Below are 23,465 nucleotides of genomic sequence, written 5' to 3'. Positions count from 1 at the left end.
CTTCTTAATGAGGGTGGGTGGGGAGGGAGGAAGGGAGAAAATTTGGAACCCAAAGTTTTAAAAACAATGTTAAAAATTGTTTGCACATGCAACTGGGAAATAAGATATACAGACAATGGGGTATAGAAATTTATCCTGCCCTACAGGAAAATAGAAGGGGAAGGGGATAAGAGAAGGGGGAGGGAGATAGAAGGGAGGGCAGATTAGGGGAAGGGGTATTCAGAATGCATACCATCTTGTAGTGAGGGAAGGGATGAGTTGGGGAGAAAATTTGGAACTCAAAATCTTGTCGAAGTGAATGTTGAAAACTAAAAATAGATAAATTAATAAATAAAATAAAAAAAAATAATCAAAACTCCTTAACGATTGATCACAAAACCTCCAGAATTTGCTAAGATGTTTTTAACTGTTCTAACTTTTCTCTGTAACCTCTATGAAGGAGGATCCAGTGGTTTAGAGGGAAGGGAGTTAGGAAGCCTCAGGGAACCAAAAAGCACCTGCAGTTTTCCCTACTCTCTGGCACTGAGAGAATTGAAAGATTTGGGCATATGCTTCTGGATATGGTGTCTATCCTTGTCCTCTATGCTGTGGAAAGTGTAGCCAGGTCCATGGCCTCGAACTGAACCAGTGGACCAAGAACCTGATAGCATCAGGCCGAGTGTGAGACAACCTTATAATTATTTGCCCGAAAAGCACTTCTAAGCCTTCCTAGGTGCTTAGAGAGTGACCCCAAGCGTAGAGCAAGAAAGAAGGGGCGAGAGACTTACATACCTTTCAGTCTTGGCTGGAGAAGAATTTGGGATTAGGCATTTTCCCTGTACAGGCTGCAAAAATGTTGAGGTTTAGAGGTTTAGAGGTTTACGGGTACTAGGACCCCACAATCATAACATGTGGGTCTTACCTGAAAGAATTCAACCCAAGCCTTCTTTCAACCAAAGACAAGGTTTATTAGAACATCCTTCATATTGGGCAGACTCTTAAGGTGTCTAAACATTACTGAGCTATTGGCTAGATTTTAAGAATCTGAGCCTCAAAGACTTTAGAACTGTGATTAATACAAAATACACTAGGAGAACAAAGTAGTAGTAGTAGTCATAGTAGTAGTAGTAGTAGTAGTAGTGGTAGTAGTGGTAGCAGTAGTAGTAGTAGAAGCAGCAGCAGTGGCAGCAATAGCTAATATGTGTGTATATATATATATATATATATATATGTATGTGTGTATGTATGTATGTATGTATAAACACACATACATATATATTTGTTGTTGTTCAGTCAAGTCCTACTATTTGTGACCCCATGGATGATAGCATGCCTGTATTGTCCATGGGGTTTTCTTGGTGAAGATACTGGAGTGGTTTGCTATTTCCTTCTCTATTGACAATTCCCTCCTTCCTTAACTCTCTTATACATGCTCATCAAGTATCCCACATTTGCTCTGCAGACACATTATCAGTGATACACACTACTTTCCCCCTCTCCATAGTTTTAATTCCCTCACTTAATACCCACTGTCTACTCCTTCACAAACATAAACTAGAGACTGAAACTTTTACCCCTAAGCCAAACCATGATTAATGCCATACATGGTCACCAGTGTTCAAGGGAATATTGAAATAACTTTTACAGCTTATGAACATGAATATGAGGACCCATATTTGGTCAATACGTGGGCTATTCAAATATCACATCTGTGTCCTACTTTGTGCCTTGTCACCGGTACACCATTTTATTAAAAAAAAAAAAATAAATAAACAAAGCAAACAAACCAACAAACTATGGGAATGAGGATGGCCTCACGAGGTAGTAAAAAGGCTGGAGACAGTACCAAATTAGAACCATTTGAAGGTACAGTAGATGTTAATTTGGAATAGTGATGACAGAATGTCTTGATAGCTACTTTGAAGTACTTGAAGGACTATCATTTGTAAAGCTCATTAGACTTATTCTTGTTGGTCTCAGAGGTAGAATTGGGAGCAATAGGTGAAAATTTCAGAGAGAAATAACTTGGTTTGTTCTAAAGAAAAAACAACCACATCAATAATCATACTACCACCAACATCAATAATAACAACAACAAATCCCTAACCATCTCTGTTATCTAAAAGTAGAATGGATTGCTTTGAATGGTAGCAGATTCTTAGTTACTGAAGATTTTCAGTAAAAGTTAAATAATCTCAGAGAAATGAAAACTAAAGAAATTCCGTGCTTTCATTTTACACCTATTTGTTAGGGGTGAAAGTGAGTCCCATCAAGGAAAGTTAGAGTACTTCTGAGGTACCTTTTAACTGTGAATCTGTAATTTTATATCAGTCCCTGGCTACTTTTCTCCCTCTTCTTCTCCCTTTCCCCAAGTAAATTGCTAGGATCATGCACTGCTCAAGCCTCTACAGTAACTTCTGAGTACTCCTAAAATAAACTTATGACACTGACATTCAAGGCCCATAAAATCTGACTCTGATATTCCTTTCCAGCCTTATACTGTACATTTTCCTCATATATTAAATTCCAGCCATAGTAGTAGTAGTAGTAGTATTTGTAGTAGTAGTAGTAGTCTCCATTTTCCTTTTAAACAATATTCTCCAGTATTTGTGTCTTGGCTCATGTCATACCATATGGCTGGAAAAGTCTCTTCTTTTCTTCTGCCTTCCCCTCCATCTCTGTTGATTTCTTCACCTCAAGGACCATCTTAGATGCCATCACCACCCTAAACCATATTTTCCCTAACCATTGTTTCCTCATTGCACCTTCTAACTGTACTATCAGGATGCATTTGATAAGTACAAATGAGAAATCCAGGGAAAGAGCTATTATATATTTAAAGAAGGAGAGACCACTTTAAACTATAGTTGAATTCCAACTTATTAAGAAAAAAAAAAGGCTGATTGAGCCCTAGATGCTAATAATAAACCACAATTGGCTAAAAAAGTATGAATATATTGAAATGCTATGCTATAAAAATGATAAAAGACAGTTTGAAAGAACTTAGAAAGAGTTGTACAAATTGATGCAGAGTGAAGTGAACAGAACCAGGAAGAAAAAAGCATAAAATTAAAAAAAACCATTGAAAATCTGAATAATTTTGAAACATTTAAGAACAGTGATCAAAGCAGTGATCAATCATGATTCCACAGGATTGATGATGAAGAATGCTATTGACCTCCAAACAGAGAAGTGATAGGCTGAACATGCAGAATAAGACAGGTTTGGGCGTATAGTAAATATGGGAAGTTGTTTTACTTTATGATGCATATTTGTTACATGGGCTTAATTTTTATTCCACTTCACCTCCCCTGACTCCCCACCTCCTTGGGCAGGAAGAGAGAATAGAAGAGAGAAAAAATGTAGAGAATTTTTAAAAAGAAAAGCAAAAAAAAGGAAAAAGTAAGCCATAGAAATTATCCTGTTAGATTAGGGATATAATTTTATCATTCAAGGAAAGATAGGAAGACACATGGCAAACTAGTTCAATATTTTGGGGGATAGTCATCTATGTTTCAATTCGTTCAGCTATTAGGATAACATATGGAAGCAAACAATCTTCAAGGAGTGTTTTCTTTTGAGCTGAGAGAAATATGTATGTCGTGAGACAACAAACATGGTTCCTAGAATCTAAGATTCTCCTGATGATAAAACCTGGCCTAAATCCTTGCAGTATCTCAATTACTTTGAAACTAATTATACAAAAAATATCAATTTGATCCCCATCGTTTTGTTGTTCAGTTGTGTTTGACCTTTTGTGACCCCACTTGGGGTTTTCTTGGCAGAGGTGCTGGAGTGGTTTGCCATTTCCTTCTCTGGCTCATTTTACAGATGAGGAAATTGAGGTAAACAGGGTTAAGTGACTTGCTCTGGGTCACATAGCTAGTCAGTGTCTGAGGCCAAATTTCCACTCAGGAATATGAGTTTTCCTGACTTCAGACCCAGCACTCTATCCACTATGCCACTTAGCTGCCCCAATTTGATCTCAAATAAAGCACAAATAAGCTATTCCAAATTGATAAGAAGTGGTAAGCTCTCCCTCATTAGATGTCTTCAAGAAGGGACAGTATGATGACTTCTCTTTTAGTAGGGTTCCTTTTTCAGTCCTGGACTAATACATTAGACAAAAGCATTTCCCTTTTTAGAAGATCTGACTTAACATATGGATTCTGACGATTACTTAGAGGGAGCTAGGTGGCATAGTGGATAGAATGTTGGAATGGAAGTCAGGAAGATCTGAGTTCAAATTTTATCACAGATACTTACTAACTATGGGGCTCTAGAAAGTTACTTTTCTCAACTTCAATTTCCTTATTTGTAAAAGGTATGTAATAACCACATTTACATCACAGTGTTTCTGTGAAGATGAAGTGAAATTATGTGTACGTAAATACATGCATACATATATCATACAGCTTTAAGGTTTATAAAGTACTATATATGCCCTTAAATCCCTACATCACAGAAGATATTACTATTCTTTCTGTCAAAGTGACCCTGGGACTCAGTTTCATTATTTGTAAAGTGAAGGGTTTTGACTAGACACCCTCTGAAATTCATTTTTACTCTATGTCTATGTTGCTGTGACTGGAAGTCCCTTCCAGCTCTTTAAGGTTATAATTATGTGAAAGATAAGTTTCAAAATGTTATATTTTTTTCATGACTGACACTGTTAACTTTTCAGATGTTGAGTCAGTAACCTGCAGATGTTTTTCTCTATCTACTTTCACACATATATCAGCAAAATAAATATCTCACTGAAAACATTAGTTCTTGAGAATACCACATAAATGTTAGTCAATCCCTGAAGGGTTCAAATAAAAACAAAACCATAAAAACTGAATGGCAGCTATGGACAGGTATACACACTGGTCCAAGATGCAATTTTAAACCAAAATTATTTTCTTTTTATTGAATATCTGAAATTTTAAAGAAGGAAAAATATAGGAGTAGAAAACAAATCAAAACATTTTTTTTGGCCAGAAGAAAATCAGGTGAATGAGAATTTTTGAATTGAATTAATTTCCTACATTAAATGGGAAACATTTCATAGATGATAACTTGCTAATAGGAAAAAAAATAACATGTTCTTTTACGTGTCCTGAAAATCTGTTTGCAAGAGGAAAAAAAAGAGAATGTGGTAAAAGTTTTTCACTAAATATTTGAGAAAAGGAGAACTGTGGTCTAGTTTTAGTTATGATAGTCATAGGAGAATAAAGCTACAAGCCTGACCCTTGCTGTGAGATATATTGGGCTACCAAGCTGACAATAATTTTCTCTTTCAACCACAAAGGTCACCTCCTTTCATTGTGATCAATGGGTAATCACAGCAGCTTGTTCTGGAGCTGAGGTGTCCATAACGAATTTTTCAAAGTGTATATTTTTCATCTAAAGGTGAGAGTTAAGTAGCTCCATGATAACTGTTGCCTCTCTCCCTTCTGTTGGATTTACTGCAGCAAATAATAATAGCTAACTTTTATAGAGAACCTTAAGATTTGCAAAGTGCTTCAAAAATATCTTGACAACAACCATGGAAGTTACTATTTTCTCTATTTTACAAATGATGAAACTGAGGCAGGCTGAGATTAAATGATTTGCCTGCAGTAACACAGCTAGGAAGGGTCTGAAGTCTTCCTGACTCCAGGTTCAGCATTCTACTCACTGTTTCATGAAGTTGCAATCATACAGTTTCCCACTGATTGCTGCCTGTAGCTTGATCTTGTCTCTTCAAATTGGCTGTAGGTATCTATAGGACTAGAAATACAGCTAACAATTTTTAATGTATTCTCATACATTTCATTCATACTTCCAACGTATTTTCATAATGCATTTTCATCATTCTCTCTCCTTGAACATATATATGGGTGTTCTACAAATATTTCTGTACTGCTGCTAGGTAAATGAATGTGTGATATGACTGACTAATTATGTCTGGGGCTATAAAGTAAAATCTTTAGACCAGCCTAATTGGGGAAAAAAACATTCAGGAGGGACATGGATTTTGTCCTCAAGTATTTGAAGTGCTGATATGTGAAACAGCAGCTAGACTTTTTTTCATGGCCCATAGAAAACAGAATTTTGAGAACCACCAGTTCCATTGGTTGGGAATTATAAGGAGGTAGATTGCTATATGTTTACTGTAAAGGAGATTTTTCTAATGATTTGAAATCTCTGAAAGAGGAATATGCTGCCTTTAGAGGCAGAGCATTCTTTGTTAACTGATATAAATATACACATAAAATATATATTATGTCCATATAGAAGTAGAGAGGTAGACAGAGTGACAGTGAAAAAGTAAACTCTCAATTACTTTGAATTAATAACTAGGTGGGTCAAATAATTGGAAAGAGACAAACGGCATGTAAATGATCAGGGCTTTATTCAAAAAGATAATTTCTGTATATATTTATCATAAGACTGGAAAGGATAAAGCAAAATTTACTGGTAGGGAATTGTTAACCCAGATAATTAAGGAAATAGATGTTAATAGAGCATCTAGCTGTTTTGGTTAGAAGCAAGTCACCTAATGCAGATAAGGCACATACTCAGACTTGGAAAAAGAGGCAGAGGTAATGGCTGAAACACTGTCAGTAATATTTGAAAATAATTCAAGAAAACACGAAAAGTAGCAAAAATTTGAATAAAGACAAACATTTTCATTTTCAAGAAGAAGAGAGTGTTATGTTGAAGCTAAAGGACAGGGATTTTGACTGATTCATCAGAAAATTCTAGAATGTAGCCATAAAAAGATGGTCATAGAATCATCATAAAGAAGCTACTTGATTGACAATTAACTTTTTAACTTAACTTTTTTTTCTGCTGCTCTGAATTATATGCCCTTTGTCCAATGAGCAGCAAGTGGCATTCTCCTGGAGGGAAAAGATCATACCTTAATATACTTACTATAAATTAAACTAGAGAGATGTGTCAAAAGCAGATGATAACTAATGGATAGTCTATATGTTCCCCTGGCATCCTTCTGATGTTAAGAGAAAGTAAGGGATTCCTTCCCCCCCCCAAAAAAAAAAACATTGCTAGTAACCCTTATTGTGAATTTATGGGAAGCCACAAATAATAATACCACAGGATTATCAGGCATGAAAAGATTGTGATCTGTGAATTAATGAATTAATGTGAATTAATTAATCACAGATCTAATTGAGTAAATTGAGTATTACGATGTCTTTGTTAATTTCTCTTTGGATTCAAAAATCAAATTAATGAGTATAAATTGGCATGATAAAACCATAGTTTTATAGGGAAAAAGTCAAGTCAAAAAATCTCATGTGATCTTGGACTGCGATGAGGAACAGGGATTCTAGCAATCATAAGGTGAGTCAGTTTGTACTCTGTCTTGATCAAACCACATCTAATGTATTGCAGTAATTTTGGGAAGGACGCTGATAAGCTTGATGTCATCCAGAGGAGGGCAACCAGTATGGCTGGGAGCATCAAGCTTATGGCATACAAAGATAGCTGCAAGTATTGAGGATGTGAAGATATGTTGCATGGAGAAAACAAGAGTGAGAAAGGATATTATAGTTGTCTTCAAGTTTTGAAAGATAGCTGTCACAGAGGAGATAGATTGTTTTGTTCGATCCCAGAGGAAAAACCTCGGAGTAATGGGTGGATGCTAGGTGTAAAATATGTGATTAATATATTGGGAAAACTTCCTAACAATTAGAGCTATCTAAAAGGTGGCCATGAATCTATTATAAACTTAACTCTAACCCTACCACAAACCAAAATTCATCAAACAAAGGCTGGATGGCAAATTATCAGGTATATTATCGAACCAACACTTTTTGGGGGTGGAGGGGTATAGGCTAGGCTATTGGAGTTCCTCTAACTATGAAATATAATTCTGTGATTCTCCATTGAGAAGGAAAATTTATATTTCTAATCATTGGAGGTACTATAAGCATAATTAACAAGTATCATTCAGCACCTGTTTTCCAGTTACACTAAGGGGAAAATTAAATATATCTTCAATAGTATTAATATCAAAACTATTTTACTGTAATAAAATTTCTGGAAAATTGTTAATGCACATATAGTACAGATGGTAATCAGAACAGTCAGTTACCTAGGATACCTCTCTCTGTAGATCTTGCGAATTGATGGAAGTTTATAACAAAGTATTTGATGTTTTGTTGTGCAGAACTGACCTCCCTTTGAAGCAAATGTTAACAAGCAATAACACCACCAAATGAGACAAGCATGAATAATATTTACTTCAATATCACAATATATCCATGATCTTGTCAGAATGAATGTGCTCACCAGATGGTTGTGTGAAAATCTCTCTCTCTCTCTCTCTCTCTCTCCAAACACATACACACATGTATGTATATATGTATATTTCTGTATATTTCAGTGATACTCATGATCATTTTGTACCATAAATCATATGACCATTGTCTATGGCCTGTCCAGAGCTCTAAATTTGGAGTCATAGTACCTCTGTTCAAATCTCAGCTCTGCCATTTACTCTGTGAAGTTGGGCAAGTCACTTCATTTTTCTGTGCTCCATTTTCCTCACCTATTAAATTGATGGGTTGGTCAACAGTTAGAAGTCTGTTCTCTAATGTCAGTTTTAGCTTTAAATCTATGATCCTGTTCTTTTGCCTTTGGTCATTTATCCTACTGGGTTTGTGGTGTAATGTAGAGAAAATCCAGAATTAAGTCCTTTATTTTCCCTCCCTAGCTCTGATAAAGATCCTTGGGGAATATAAATAAGTCCCATTGAAAAAAAAAAATTCTACACATACATAGCTTGAATCCACCTTTCTCAGCAGGTATATCACCTTACAGACATTAACCCCACCCTTCTACCCTGATGTATAGATTTGTCACTTGACTTCACTTCTTTAAACATCTTGTTTCTCTACCATCTCTGGCTTGCTGCTCATATGGTTAAGCAGAAGATCAGGGCTGATATTTTTATCTCTTTATGACTAGATGTCAACTTTGTTTTCAAATCATATAAAACATACCCTAGTTCTCTATTATTGGGAATATTTTTGTGGGGTCTTTTACTTCATTTTCTTGGATCTGAGCTATCTCCTTTTTTAGCCAGTATAAATCTTTAGCCACCATGATAACAAATGCAATGTAAGGTGACTTCTAGGTCTTTAAAAAATATCCTGTGGTTACAAGAGCAATAGTTACATAATCACTCTGATGTTTCCTTCTCCTCTGCATAAAGTATTTTCTTTTTGCAATATCCCTTTTCCAAATATAGTTTTTTTTTTTCTTTATGACATCTTTCATAATACATTTTGCATGCAAGTCACTATTGGTTATAATGCTACTGCTGTTTATGGCCAATGTACTACTCTCCAGTCAAGAGCAGCTAGGTGCTATAGTGAATAGAGTGCTGGGCCTGGAGTCAGGAAGACTCATCTTTCTGAGTTCAAATCTGGCCTCAGATACTAACTGGATGACCTGGGCAAATCATTTACCCATTTTTGCCTCAGTTTCCTCATCTGTAAAATGAACTGAAGAAGGAAATGGCAAACCACTCTAGTGTCTTTGTCAAGAAAACCCCAAATGGGGTCGTGAAGAGTTGGACATGAGTGGAAAAACTACTTACCAACAACACAACTCTTCAAGGCCTTTCAATCACCTATAAGTATAATTCTTCTGAGCCAGTGGTGCTCTTTAATTGAAGCCATAAAGCATCAGTGGGAGAATATCAATATCTAAAATAAAATAAAACTAAAATCAGTTGTGGGGATTGTTTAAAATTAGTGGAAGAACTGTTTAAATACCAAATACCTTCTGCTTTGCTCTCTTCTTCCTGTTCTATTTGTAGTCTATTTCATTGTTCATCAGTGACTGTCCAAAACATGAATTGATGGACTAAGTCAATGAACTGTGTATCACAGAAAAGGGTAAATCATTCTGGTTAAAGCAGTACTTGTAGTGAATTCCGTGATAACAATTCTATTTTTAGTTGTTGTTGTTTTTTTTTTTTTTTTTCTGAATTGCATGTAACATATTGTTGTTCAGTTGTATCGGAGTCTTTGAGACCCTGTGGATTATATTGTCCATAGGGTTTTCTTGAAAAAGATATTGGAATGACTTGCTATTTTCTTCTCCAGTGGATTAAGGAAAACAAAGGTTAAGTGAATTACTCAGGGTCACATAACTAGTAAGTGTCCGAGGCTGGATTTAAACTTAGGTCTTCCTGACTCTAGGCCCAGCACTTTAGTTACTTGAGCCATCAAGCTACCTCTATATAATATTTATCTGTTTACATATATGCACATTTATATACACACACATACACAAACACACATATACACATGCATAGGTACATATATATATATACATATATATATATATATATATTTATTACCCCTAATATAGGGACAATGGAGAAATATATTTAGAAATTTAGATGATAGGAAAAAGTGATAGATATTTAAAGAAATAAATTGGGGGGGTAATATAACTTGCACAAATATAAGTTGACTCTTTTGTGCTCTGGTTTCTATCATTTCTACTACATGGTAGATGAATGACCTTGAATAAGACACAGTTTCTCTTGGGCTGTTGTGTTGGAAACTTGTCTGTAAATGTGACAATCACAGAATAAGTGATACCTTTTGGCAGACCACTTGCTTAATGAAATGCACATTCAGGGAAGCCTAAAGTAATCAAGGTAGAGTGATTACAGTGGAGTGATAGCTTTTTATGTGAAAAGGTCCAAGTTGTTGTAGAAAAAACACCAGAATGGGATTCCAAAGACTTTAGTTCTAATCCTAGCCTGGTGTCCAATAATTAAATACTTGGCATTTTTATGATTTAGCATTTTTATTACTTGTGTATACAATGGAAGAATTAGAACATTGTTATGTAAGTAGATCAAATAGCTATCTCTCCTCAAATACAATATTTCAGGACAATATTTAGTTTCATAAGAAGGTTGAGGAGGAAAAGAGTAAATTGTGGGTTGAACAATGAAAAAGAAACATTCAATGCTGGACCAAAGTCAGGAGATATGCAAAGTAGAACATGCTGACTGAGTTGTGATTACAGTATTCTATATCTAGTAATGAAAGAGAGAAAATTGGACAAGTGATTTTCATTATTATGCCTAGGGACAATATTATTTTCTGTGGGACCACATTTTTATTGCTTTTTCACATTTCCAATACCTACTTTGCCTTTTTGTGATGTTGATATAGAACAGGGGTTCTTAATTACCTTTTGTATTAGATTGTATTGTTAGTCAATTGAAGACCTAAGGACCTTTGAATAATGGTTTAAATGCATAAAATTAAACACATAGTATTAGAAGGGAAACCACAAAAGATCTAATTTTCCCATCCAAGATCATGGATCCCCTAAAATCTATTGACAAATCCCTAATATATATGTGTACCTTAGGTTAAGAAGTCCTACTCTAAAAGCACAATTACTTAGATAGGCCTAGATTCCTGCTTCCCTATGTGTGTGTGACCTTGGGCAGAACACTTTCCCTAAAAGGCCTCAATTTCCCCGTAGAAAGACTTCTACTAGAATCAAATTTCCCATATATAGAAGTTATTTGGAAGGTAACTTTTGATATATATCCCTAGGATTATGTGGATTTTAATCTTATATTTTATTTCTTAAGGTAACTCCTGTTCTTCAGATATTTTCTAAATGCAATTTTTTGCAGGAAAGAATGAAGAGAGGAATATAGGAAACCATTCTGTTGTAGTTAAAGAGGTCTAATGAGATTTATATATTTAGGTCCAGAGACAAATTCCTAGGGTTGTTATCCTTAGTTCTATAAGCCTGTACCAGAAAAGCCCAAGCTTAGACAAGTGAAAAGGATTTCAAATGCAGGACCAATGATAGATAGTCTGCTGTCTGAAGATTAATCAAGTTTATTCAGGAGAGGCTCATTACCTTTAGATTATGGATATTTGTTTTCCTGGGGACACAACAATTCATTGAATAGTCTCCTGATGTGTAGAATAGTTGTAATCTTCATGAGTGGAGCAGCCACATCCTGGATCATGGAAGTTATTATTCCATGTGTCAGACAGGTAGTATTGCAATCTCCTTTTCACTGAGAGGAAACTACTAACGATATTCTTCAGGTCCTTCCAGGTACACACTACTACCCTGAAAATATCTCTGCATATTAGAGTTTATTGAGTATGTACATTCTTTTTGTCCATATGAAACATTGTCTGCACTATATGATTTTTTTTCCTGGTCTGCACAATTAATCCACTGAATGGAACAATTGCAAATAAAATTGAGAAGAAATATGACGAGGTGAACAGAGAGTTGGCCTAAGAATTAAAAAGACGTGAGTTCCAGTCCCATTGTTAATACATACTTGCTGGGTAGCCCTGAGCAAATGATCTAACTTCTCAGTACCCCAGGCAACTATCTCAATTATAAATTGCAGAAAGGGTATTGAACTGCTGTAGCAAAGGGACTTTTCCCATCTGGATTTTCCCTTCATCCCCACCCCCAACAAAGCTAGCAAAATAATTTTCTTTAAGCACAAATCTTTTTAATTTTTAAATTTTTTTATGTTTTGTCTTTGGATAGTTTATTGAACAAAGGGTCACTTTCAGAAATACAACAGTAATTACATTTGTTGAAGAAAGATTAAGCAATTTAGAATTATATTCTTTAGTAATTTAGGAAAGAAATTGTTTGATTGTACATGGAGTAGTTTGGGGAAGAAGTGTCTGTCAGGTATATAGTGTAAGTGTACAAGTCTAGACATATTGTGTGACTATAAAGTAATGAACTATCTATCTACTTAACAGAGATTAGATTCCTTATGCTTTTTGAAATACCTTGTATGGTATCCATATTTAAATAAACATTCCATTTACTACAGTTGTACATAACACAAAAGTTGCATCTAACATAGGAATCAGACATTGTTCAAGATATTTATGTGCACTTCATTCAATATTTTTTATAAAAAAAAATGCTTCCCCATCTTTCTATTTGGAACCAGGGTCTTTCAGCCTTCACAGAAATACAAAAATTGAACTATCACAGAAATCAATATCTAAATCCCATAGAAAGACAAACTTTTTAGTTAAAAATATTTATTTAAAATTATGTGTTTGTGCGTATAATTTGTGTACCTACAATGGCTAAACAAATGATGGTACATGAATGTAATGGAATATTACTCTGTCATAAAGAGTGAAGAATTCAGAATAGCATATGATGACATATGAAAATGAAGCATGAAATAACCAGAATCTGGAAAACAATGTAACTAGTGATGACAACGATGTAAATGGAAAGAACAGTAAAATGAAATTGGTCACTGTGCAATTATACTGACCAAGGTTGGCCTTGGAAAAGAGCTGAAAAAATGAATCTTTTTTCCTTCTTTTAAGAAATAGAGGACTACTGGTAGCTAATACTGCATATGATCTACAACATGGTTGTTGTGTTAGTTGGTTTTGCCAAACTGCTCTTCCACCCCTTCTTTTTTTAAAATTTCTTATAAGAGGTAGCTTGCTTTGTAAAGCTACATTAAGAAATTGTGTGATGTATAAACAAAATACATCAATAAAAATAAGATTTACAAAAAAAAAAATTCCAGGTTGCATAGCTTATTCTGTATCAGTTGTGCCTTCAATGGCTATCCACTTTGATTGCTCTTTATCCTGGCTACGTCTGCTATGATTTTTATGGACTAATAGTCTTTAAGCACAAATCTTACCATGTCACTCCTCTACTTGATAAACTGTTATTGACACTAGGAAAGAATATAAATTCTATTTGTCTGGTAAAGTCCTTCATAATTTGACCCCAGTCTCTCGTTTTAGTATAGTTATGCATTACTCCCCATTCTGAACCCTATGGACAAGACAAAGTGACCTCCTTTCATTTGTTCACAAATGACATTTCATCTCTTATTTCTCTGCCTTTGCATTGTCTACTTATCATGCCTGGAATACACTCAATCTTCATCTCTGACTCACAGAATTCCTTAGCATATAGGTCAAGGACCACTTTTCCCAATCTCCTACACCAGGTTCTTGTGCCAATCCTCATTTACTACCTTGTATTTGACTACTTTAAAAAATGTTGTTTAATCTGCACCCTCTTAATATGCACATATTATTTCTATGAATAGAATGTAGGGTTTTGGGGAGTAGGGGTTATTTTTTTTGTCCTTGTATCTCCAAAGTGAATGAGGTAGTAACTGGTTAATAAATGCTTATGCAGAACAATTGAATGCCATCATAAGTCTGGTTCAAAAAATAATAGCATAAAGTACCACAAAATATTGTTCTCTCTTCTAAATATAGAAATCAACTTCACATTCATAGGCTAAGTATTCACCTTAAATCATACCAGTTAATTACAATTTCAAGACTTCTAGTAGCAGTGATTGATTTTTCTTTTCACACATTCTTTTCTCTGTTCTCACATTTCATGGCAGATTGTATGCATATTTTGTATTATCCTCTGAAAATAACTCCAGGGATGTTTTAATTAAAAATACATGTTTAAGTTTTACTTTAAGACAGGTAGTACCTATGTAGGCAAAAACACACTGATACTAATGATATTTCCTCATTGCAACAAAACTCAATTTCAAATTAATATATATGGCATTTTCCAGGGAGATTTTTTTTTTCTGAATGTTTCAAAATTTATTAGGAAAACAATGACCCATTGAAAAATATAGAAAAATGACCCATTGAGTTTTCAACTTAACTATTCTCTAAAATAACTCATTGTAATTATCCTAAATTACTCTTGGTTCCTGATTTCCCTACTTTTGATGAAGGCACTTCTGTCCTTCTAGCTAGCCAGATCCACAAAGTTAATTCTTCAAACCTTAACAACTACGTAGTCCTCCATATCTAATTATCTGTAACTTTTAAATTCCAACTTCATGAAATAGCTCACACCTGTCCATTCCTTTTTTAATTTATTTTTTTAAATTAATAAACACATACCTTCTCTCCTCACCACCCCCCTTCCCAAAGAAATAAAAGAACAAAAGACCTGCAAAACCATGCAAGCAAAGAAAGCTTTGGAAAGCCTACCTATCCACATATCTTTCTGCATATCTAGCACATCAACTTATTGCAAGGAGCTGGGGAGCATTCTAAATAATTGGTCCTTTAGAATCATGGTTGATGATTGAAATGCTTAGAATGCTTAAGGTTTCAAAAGTGTTTGTTTTTACAATGTGGTTGTTCGAGTACAAACTATAGTCACAATTGGTCACAATGCTTTAAGTCTTAGTCTTTTCCAATCCATTTTTAATAACATACATTTGAAATGTATATTCATTTTTTAAATGTATATTTTTTCATTTTTATAAATTAAATTCTTAAAATCTCTCTCCCCCCCTCTTATCCCCTCCCCCTTCAATTGTCCTATAGGGCAGGAAAGATTTCTATATCCCATTTCCTGTATATATTATTTCCCAGTTGCATGTGAAAACAATTTTTTTTTAAATTTGTTTTTAAAACTTTGGGTTCCAAATTTTCTCTCTTCTTCCCTCCTGACCTACCCTCATTGAGAAGGCAAGCAACGTGATACAGGTTATACATGTGTAGTCATACAAAACACTTCCGGAGTAGTCCTGTTGTGAAAAAATAAGTATATTTTCCTTAATCCTATTCTGCCTCCCCATTTATTCTATTCTCTCTTTTGACCTTGACCCTCCTTAGAAGTATTTGCTTCTGATTACTCCCTCCCCGAGTCTGTCCTCCCCTCTATCGTCTCCCTGCTCTCTTGTCCTCTTCCCCCACTATTTTCCTGTAGGGTAAGATAGATTTCCATTCCCAATTGAGTGTGTATATTATTCCCTGCTTAAGCCAAATCCAATGAAAATAAGATTCACTCATTCCCTCTCACCTTCCCCCATTTCCCCTCCACTGTAAAAGCCTTTTCTTGTCTGTTTTATGTGAGATAATTTACCCCATTCTACTTCTCCCTTTCTTCTTCTCCCAGTATAATCCTCTCTCACCCCTTAATTTTATTCTCCAGCTATCACCCCTTCATCTTCAACTCACCCTGTGTCCTCTCTCTATCTATATATCTACACACACACACACACATAAATATATATATATTTTTCCTCCAACTACCCTAATACTGACTAAGGTCTTATGAGTTATAAATATCATCTTTCCATGCAGGAATGTAAACAGCTCAAACATCAATAAGTCCCTTATGATTTCTCTTTCCTATTATTTATCTCTTCATGTTTCACTTGAGTCTTGTGTTTGAAAGTCAAATTTTCTATTCAGCTCTGGTCTTTTCATCAAGAATGCTTGAAAGTCCTCTATTTCACTGAATTTCTGTTTTTTCCCCTGAAGGATTATCATTAGTTTTGCTGGGTAGGTGAATTTTGGATGTAAATCCTATCTCTTTTGCCCTCAGGAATATTATATCCCAAATCTTTCGGTCCCTTAATGTAGAAGCTGCTAAATCTTGTGTTATTCTGATTGTGTTTCCACAATACTTGAAATGTCTCTTTCTGGCTGCTTGCAATATTTTCTCCTTGACCTGGGAACCCTGGAATTTGGCTACAATATTCCTAGGAGTTTTCCTTTGGGATCTCTTTCAGGAGGTGATCGATGGATTCTTTCAATTTCTATTTTGCTATAAGGTTCTAAAATATCAGGGCAGTTTTCCTTGATAATATCTTGAAAGATGATGTCTAGGCTCTTTATTTATTTATTTATTTTTGATCCTGGCTTTCAGATAGTCCAATAATTTTTAAGTTATCTCTCCTGGATCTATTTTCCAGGTCAGCTGTTTTTCCAATGAGATATTTCACATTATTTTGTATTTTTCATTCTTTTGGATTTGTTTTACAGTGTCTTGATTTCTCATAAAGTCACTAGCTTCTAATTGCTCCATTCTAATTTTTAAGGAAGTATATTCTTCAGTAAGTTTTTGGACTTCCTTTTCCATTTGACCAATTTTGCTTTTGAAGTCATTTTTCTCCTCATTGGCTTTTTGGACCTCTTTTACCATTTGGGTTAGGCTATTTTTTAAGGTGTTATTTTCTTCAATTTTTTTTGGTTCTCCTTTAGCAAGATGATGACTTGTTTTTCATGATTTTCTTGCATCACTCTCATTTCTCTTCCCAATTTTTCCTCTACCTCTCTTACTTGCTTCTCAAAACCTTTTTTGAGCTCTTCCATGACTTGGGACCAATTCATATTTTTTTCTTGGAGGTTTTGAATGTAGGAGCTTTGACTTTGTTGTCTTCATCTGATTGTATGTTTTGATCTTCTTTGTCACCAAAGAAATAGTCTATGGTCTGACTTTTTTTGCAAGGTTGGTTCATGATTCCAGCCAATTACTTGAGTTTTAAACTCTTTGTTAAGGTAAGGGTCTGCTTCCAGTGTGGAGAATGTACTGCCCTAAGCTTTGAGGGTTTTGTGCAGCTGTTCTCAGAGATACTTCTAGGGACCTATAAATTTTCATTTCTTCTAAAGGGGTATGATGAGGGATGAGGTGTTTACTACTTTCCTTGCCTGTGCTCTGGTCTATGAGTGACCATAAGCACTCTTTTCTGCCTTGGAACTGGGAAGATTTTTTGTCCACCACCTCTACAAACTCCACCATGCCAGCGTTCCTCCTCGCCCCAGCATCGCCACCTAGAATTGTGACCCAGATCCAAGCATGGGCAAAGCAAGAGAATCCTGCACCAACAAAGAGATCCCTGCAATTCCCCTCTGATCAACCACTCAATTCCCCCTCAGGCTGTGGGCCAGAAACTCTGGAAGTAGTGGCTGGGACCAAGCTTTTCTCTCACTGTGATCAGACTTTTCCTACTGACCTTCTAAGTTGTCTTTGGCATTAGTGAGTTGAAAAGTCTGGAAACCGCCACAGCTGTTTGTGATTCAGTCCCTTGAGGCCTGCTCCAGGTTCACTGAAGACTGGTCTTTGATTGCGGGCCTAGGCCAAACCATATTCCTCTCCCTACCCTTCGTGATACACCTTTCTGATCAACCATCCAGGTTGTCTTGGGCTGGAAATTTGTCTCAGTCCATCTTTTTGAGGGTTCTTCTGCTTTAGAATTTTTTACAGTCATTTTTACAGGTATTTGGAGGGGTGTGCAGGAAAACTCAAGCAAGTCACTGCTTTTACTCTGCCATCTTCTCTCCGCCCCCCCAAAATGTATATTCTTAAAGCAAAGGTCTAAGTATATTACTTCCTGGCTCAAGGAATAATTGCACTTCCATATTTTCTTTTAGATATTTTTTATTTGTCATTTACAATCCTTTGCAATCTCACTCTGACCTACTCTTCCTCAGTTCAATGGCTAGGTATTTCTAAAATATTTTCCCTTGAAGTCAACAATTTTAAAGATTATATAGGTTGGATGAGAGATCAAGTTATCAGCATCTTTCTGAATTGAATTCAGATTAGCAATATAATAGCAACATGTTTAGAATTAATTTTCTTAAGAATGGATTGAGGTCCCTACCTTAAGAAGTCATATTTCTATCTGGTACCAAATAGCCCTGGGAATGACAACATACTACAGACCACCAGTGCTACTTCTAACTCAGCCGTGACAGACATACTCTTGTGGAGAATGGCCAGCCATGTCTATCAATTACTGACTGATTCCCTAACAGGATAAGCAAACCAGCCTAGCTGAAGCAAGGAGAGACAGGAGGCAATATGTGCAAACAAGTTAAACCACTACCACTTCCTTGACTACCATGTCCTTTCAGTCCCTGAGGGAAACAGCCAAGAACCCTGAACTCAGGAGCATTAGGAATGGCAATGATTTTAGCCCAATGCCCAAATCCATCATCCTGGGAAATTACTCCTGTAGATATTGCCTTGGAACTGCTCCCGCAGATGCTGTAGTCACATACAAAAATCAGATCACTTCATTCAGTTCATAGAGACCTTCCCTTTTTCTTCTGGATCAATCCATTTCATAATTTCTTGTGTCACAAAAACATGGCATTACATTCTTATACCTTTTTATTTGTTTTTTTTCATAAGTGAACAATCTTTAGTTTACATTTTTTACTACTACAAAATGAGTTGTTATAAATGTTTTTGTGCCAATAAGTCCTTTTCAATCTCTTTAGATGTTGTAGCTGGGGCAGCTAGGTGGTACAGTAGATAGAGCTCTGAGCATGGAGTCAGAAAGATATGAATTCAAATCTGGCTTCAGATACTGTCTATGTGAACCTGGACAAGTCACTTAACTGCTATTTCCCTTAGATCTTCATCTACAAAATGAGGATACATAGGAGAAGGAAAATGGCAAATCACTCCAGTATCTTTGCCAAGAAAACACCATGATCAAAAGTTCATAGATCATGTAGAGTCACACATGACTGAATAAACAACAAATGGTATAGGTAGATCAAAGGGCAAAATTTAACAACTTAGACATAGAAGAGCTATTAGCTGTTCTCAAATGGCATTAGGTCTTGTCAAATATTTGAAGGGCTGTAATGTTGAAGAAAGGTTAGACTTGTTCTTGTTCTGAGGATGGAATAGTTAAAGATGCATCAAGATTTAGGTTCTAAGAAAAACTTCTGAACAGTTATGACTTTTCAAAAGTGGAGTGGATTGGCTTAGAAGGTGAGTAAATGTTTTTAATGGAATTATTTAAAAGGAGACCAAAAATTCTCATTTTTGAATTGAAGAGATTCCTATTTAATTAAATAATTAGATCTTTTCAGAACTGGAAGGGATTTTACTATTCTCACATACAGAGGTGATTATTCTCCTCACCCATGGTAATTTTTTTACATACACCCTTAATCTGATCCCTTTCTGTCTACTCCAACAAATTTCCCCCACTATCATTCTCATTTTCTCTTTAAGTCCATAATTCTCTCCTGGTTCTTTCTCTGCTTTATCACTTTTCTGTCATTAAAAATAAATAAAAAAACCTATGGTTAATAGAATTCCCTAACTATTGTTTTATAGACTTCTTCCCCTTCTTGGTTAAACTCCTTGAGAGTTTATGCTAAAAGCTTCCACTTCCTGTGCTCTTCATCTCTTTTTTTTTCACTACATTTCTATTTCCTTTTAGGTTGTTGTCTATAATTTTTTCCTGTGTTTGTAAAGCAGATGATACTGTTGTACCAGAACTCCATGAGTTATCTTATCTTTTATAATCAGCTCCATCTTAACAGTTGTGTTATCCTGGGCAAGTCCCTCAATCTTTCTCTGCTTTAGTTTCCACATCTATAAAGTAGGGATATGATACCATCTATTTTTCAGTGGTGTTTGAGGATAAAATGAGACAGTTGAAAAACACTTGGTATACTCTGAACCTTATATAAAAGTTAATTTTCACTATTATTATTAGTTGCTATTTGCCAAAGTATTGTGGATGTCTGAATTCATCAGTGACTCACACTGCAAGGGAATGTTTTCTTAAATCTAGTTTCATGATTTAATATATAACTCCATATACATAGTAGGATTCAATATGAGTTCTGCCACTGACTCACTATGTCATGTTGTGGAAGTTGATTTACTTCACTGGGCTTCGTTTTCTTTATCTCCAAAATGAGAGGGTCAGTTTATATAATCTCTAAAGTTCCTTCTGGTCCTGAAATTCTTTGACTTTATTGCAATTACAGAATTTCCACAAACTTAGTGCTACTGTATCCCTCTGATTTCTTATAAGGGTCATATATTTCTTATAAGGATCCATTTGTTATTTGGCAAGACTTAAGATAAGTGAACAAGCCTCAAAACAAAGTTTCTTTAGAAAGGAGTCTATATCAGATTTGAAGATTACATACACATATTATATATATATATGTATATATATGTACACACATACATATGTATGTGTGCATGTATGTATGTGTATACATACATATATGTATGTGTATGTATATAAATACACATATGTATGTGTATATATATATACATATTCTAAATGTAAAATAAAAAGTAATAACATGGATTTCTTATGTGCAGACATGTTTAGAAGCATTGAAGCCCTCCTTACCTGATCCCACTGACTATATGTTATAGAAAACCTATATATAGAAATGAAATTAAATCATTGGGGTATATTATTAAGCTCACTTGTGGATAAAATTGAAAGCATACTGGAAAATCTTTTTATGATTCTTGAATTTATTTGTTTAGATGTATGAAATTCATGTTTGAAAGTTTCAGTCAATATCCCCTAAAGCAATTTATCTTTTATATAATATTTTTCTATGTGTTGAATTTTATTTTCAAAGTCCCTTGAAAAATTACAAACCCATTTTATTGTGTAGGGCTTACACTGAAGAATTCTTTGTCCTCATAAATCTATTTTCTTTTTGGTAATGCTCTCTCAGTAAATCCACACAAACTCACTTTAATAAGATCCTTAAGGTCAAGGACATTTTCACTGAACAATGCCCAGAACATAATGGGCACCGTTATTTTTTCAAGTGCCAAATTAATAGAATAAATATCTCAATATGACTCCTCTGATCCTTATGTCCCTCTTCTATTCAATTCAATAAATACAAATTAAGCATTTATGATATGTAATCAATTATACTTGGCATTGGAGATACAAAGACAGAATGAAAACTAGTCCTTATCTCCTCTCAAGGATCTTACATTCTGCTGGTGTGCTTATACCTATAGAAAAACAGTTCTTTTTTGTTTGTCCATCTTGAGAGCCCTTTTTCATAAAATTGTGGAGCACCTCCTTATCATATTTTATTTTCATGAATTACAGCTATCTTATTGACCATCAATATGGAAATCAATACGTCATAGAATGATTATGAAAATAATTTTGATCTCATAGACCACTCCTCAGGTATCCTCAGACTACATTTGTGGATCCACTTCTATAAACTACATAGTCCTTTCCCCTACACAAATTCTCATTTCTTTCACATATCTATTTTTAGAGGGAAGAATATTATTTCACTTCTAGACTTATTTTCTTTTTCCTCCACCAAAATTATTGAAATAGAGCATTTTACACTGAATAAATTCTCCAAATAATTGTCAAAATTCATCCTATATTATGAATGTAGATAAATAGGAATGATGTTAAAGTCCCAAAGGATGATGCATGGCTAGCACTAGTTATATCTGATGTTCACTTTTTTCACTTATTTTACTACCCCATGCTTAACTGATTTATTTTTTGAAGGAGGTCATTGTTTTGTTTTCCCCTTGCATTATAATCAGCTCAGAAACCAATGTTCCAATTTCAGTAAAATATCATTTATTTATGGAATTTTTAGCTGCAAGAAGAACTTTTATTATTGTGCCAGTAACTAAGTAAAATGAAACTTTTGGTTACAGTTTGTATTGGAATTTGAGCTAGAGAGGTAAAGATAACCTTAACCATAACTTAAATGAAGAACTTCAAAGGTAAACCAATAACTTCAGATTTGGAGCCATCATGTTGGTTCTCTAAAATAAACCGTGAAAGAAATAATGTTCAAAGAAGATAATTGTGAAAGTTGTGCATGTATAGGGCAGTCAGGCATCTACTTTAGTAACAATGTTACTCGGCAAAAAGATCTAAACTCTTTTATTGGTTACAGAAATACAAAAGGAAAGGAAGATACAAAGAAGGAAAATCAGCATTATTTAGTAAAAGTTTTATTTGGGGGATGGGAGATGGGGCATGGAAAGGAAAATGATGGTTCAGAAGTAACCAAGATTTCAATAATTGGTTACTGGAATAATGGGGAATACATAAATGCTAACAAAAAAATGGGAATTAGTGCCTGTTTGAGGGGTTAGGTGGTGAATTCAGTTTCTCATTATCAGACTTCAGCTTTACTTAATTGACTGGAGAAATGGAAGATTGCAAGAAAACCAGATACAGTTGTTCAGATCTCCCATCAAGAAAATGTCAATCATACTACATCTTCAATAAGACAAATTGGTATACTGCCTCATTTCTTCCATTGGCTCTGACTTCTCGATCTTCATAATTATCTGAATATATAGACTGAGAGCAGCCTTGTTTCTACTAAGTTGGGCTGACTTTATAATAATCTCAGCAAAACCTGAGCCCTAATCAATCAGAATCAGAATAACAAATTACTATCCGACTGCTCTAGAATAACTGAAGTGTAGGATAATAACTCCAGCAATTCATCTCTTCATTTTTGTTTTAGAAAATTTTATTTATAGAACTACAAATGTGTCTTTCAAAATAATTAAAATAATTTCACTAATTAGGAATAGAAAATTCTTGATTTTGAAATCATTAGGCATCTTCCACTTGTACTATCTCTTCTTGCAGTGGGCTTCCTGTCTTTGTTTACATATTTCATATGAATGTTTAATTAAATAATTTTCATTATTTTGCATCACTTAAGAGGGTTGAGTGAAACATGAATTTAAAATAAAACAAAACAAATTGCTAACATTATATCAGGATAAGCAAGGGATAACAATCTTAAAATTTTAAGTATAACTTTATCACTTACATCTACTCTTCAATTAATTGTGCTCACCATTATTCATCCATATATTTATCACTGTGAAAGCTT

This window comes from Vombatus ursinus, unplaced genomic scaffold (assembly GCF_900497805.2).
Source record: "Vombatus ursinus unplaced genomic scaffold, bare-nosed wombat genome assembly UNPS02014770.1, whole genome shotgun sequence".
NCBI lineage: Eukaryota > Metazoa > Chordata > Mammalia > Diprotodontia > Vombatidae > Vombatus > Vombatus ursinus.
The sequence above is the reverse complement of the archived record's forward strand: the minus strand, read 5'-3'. Positions refer to the sequence as shown.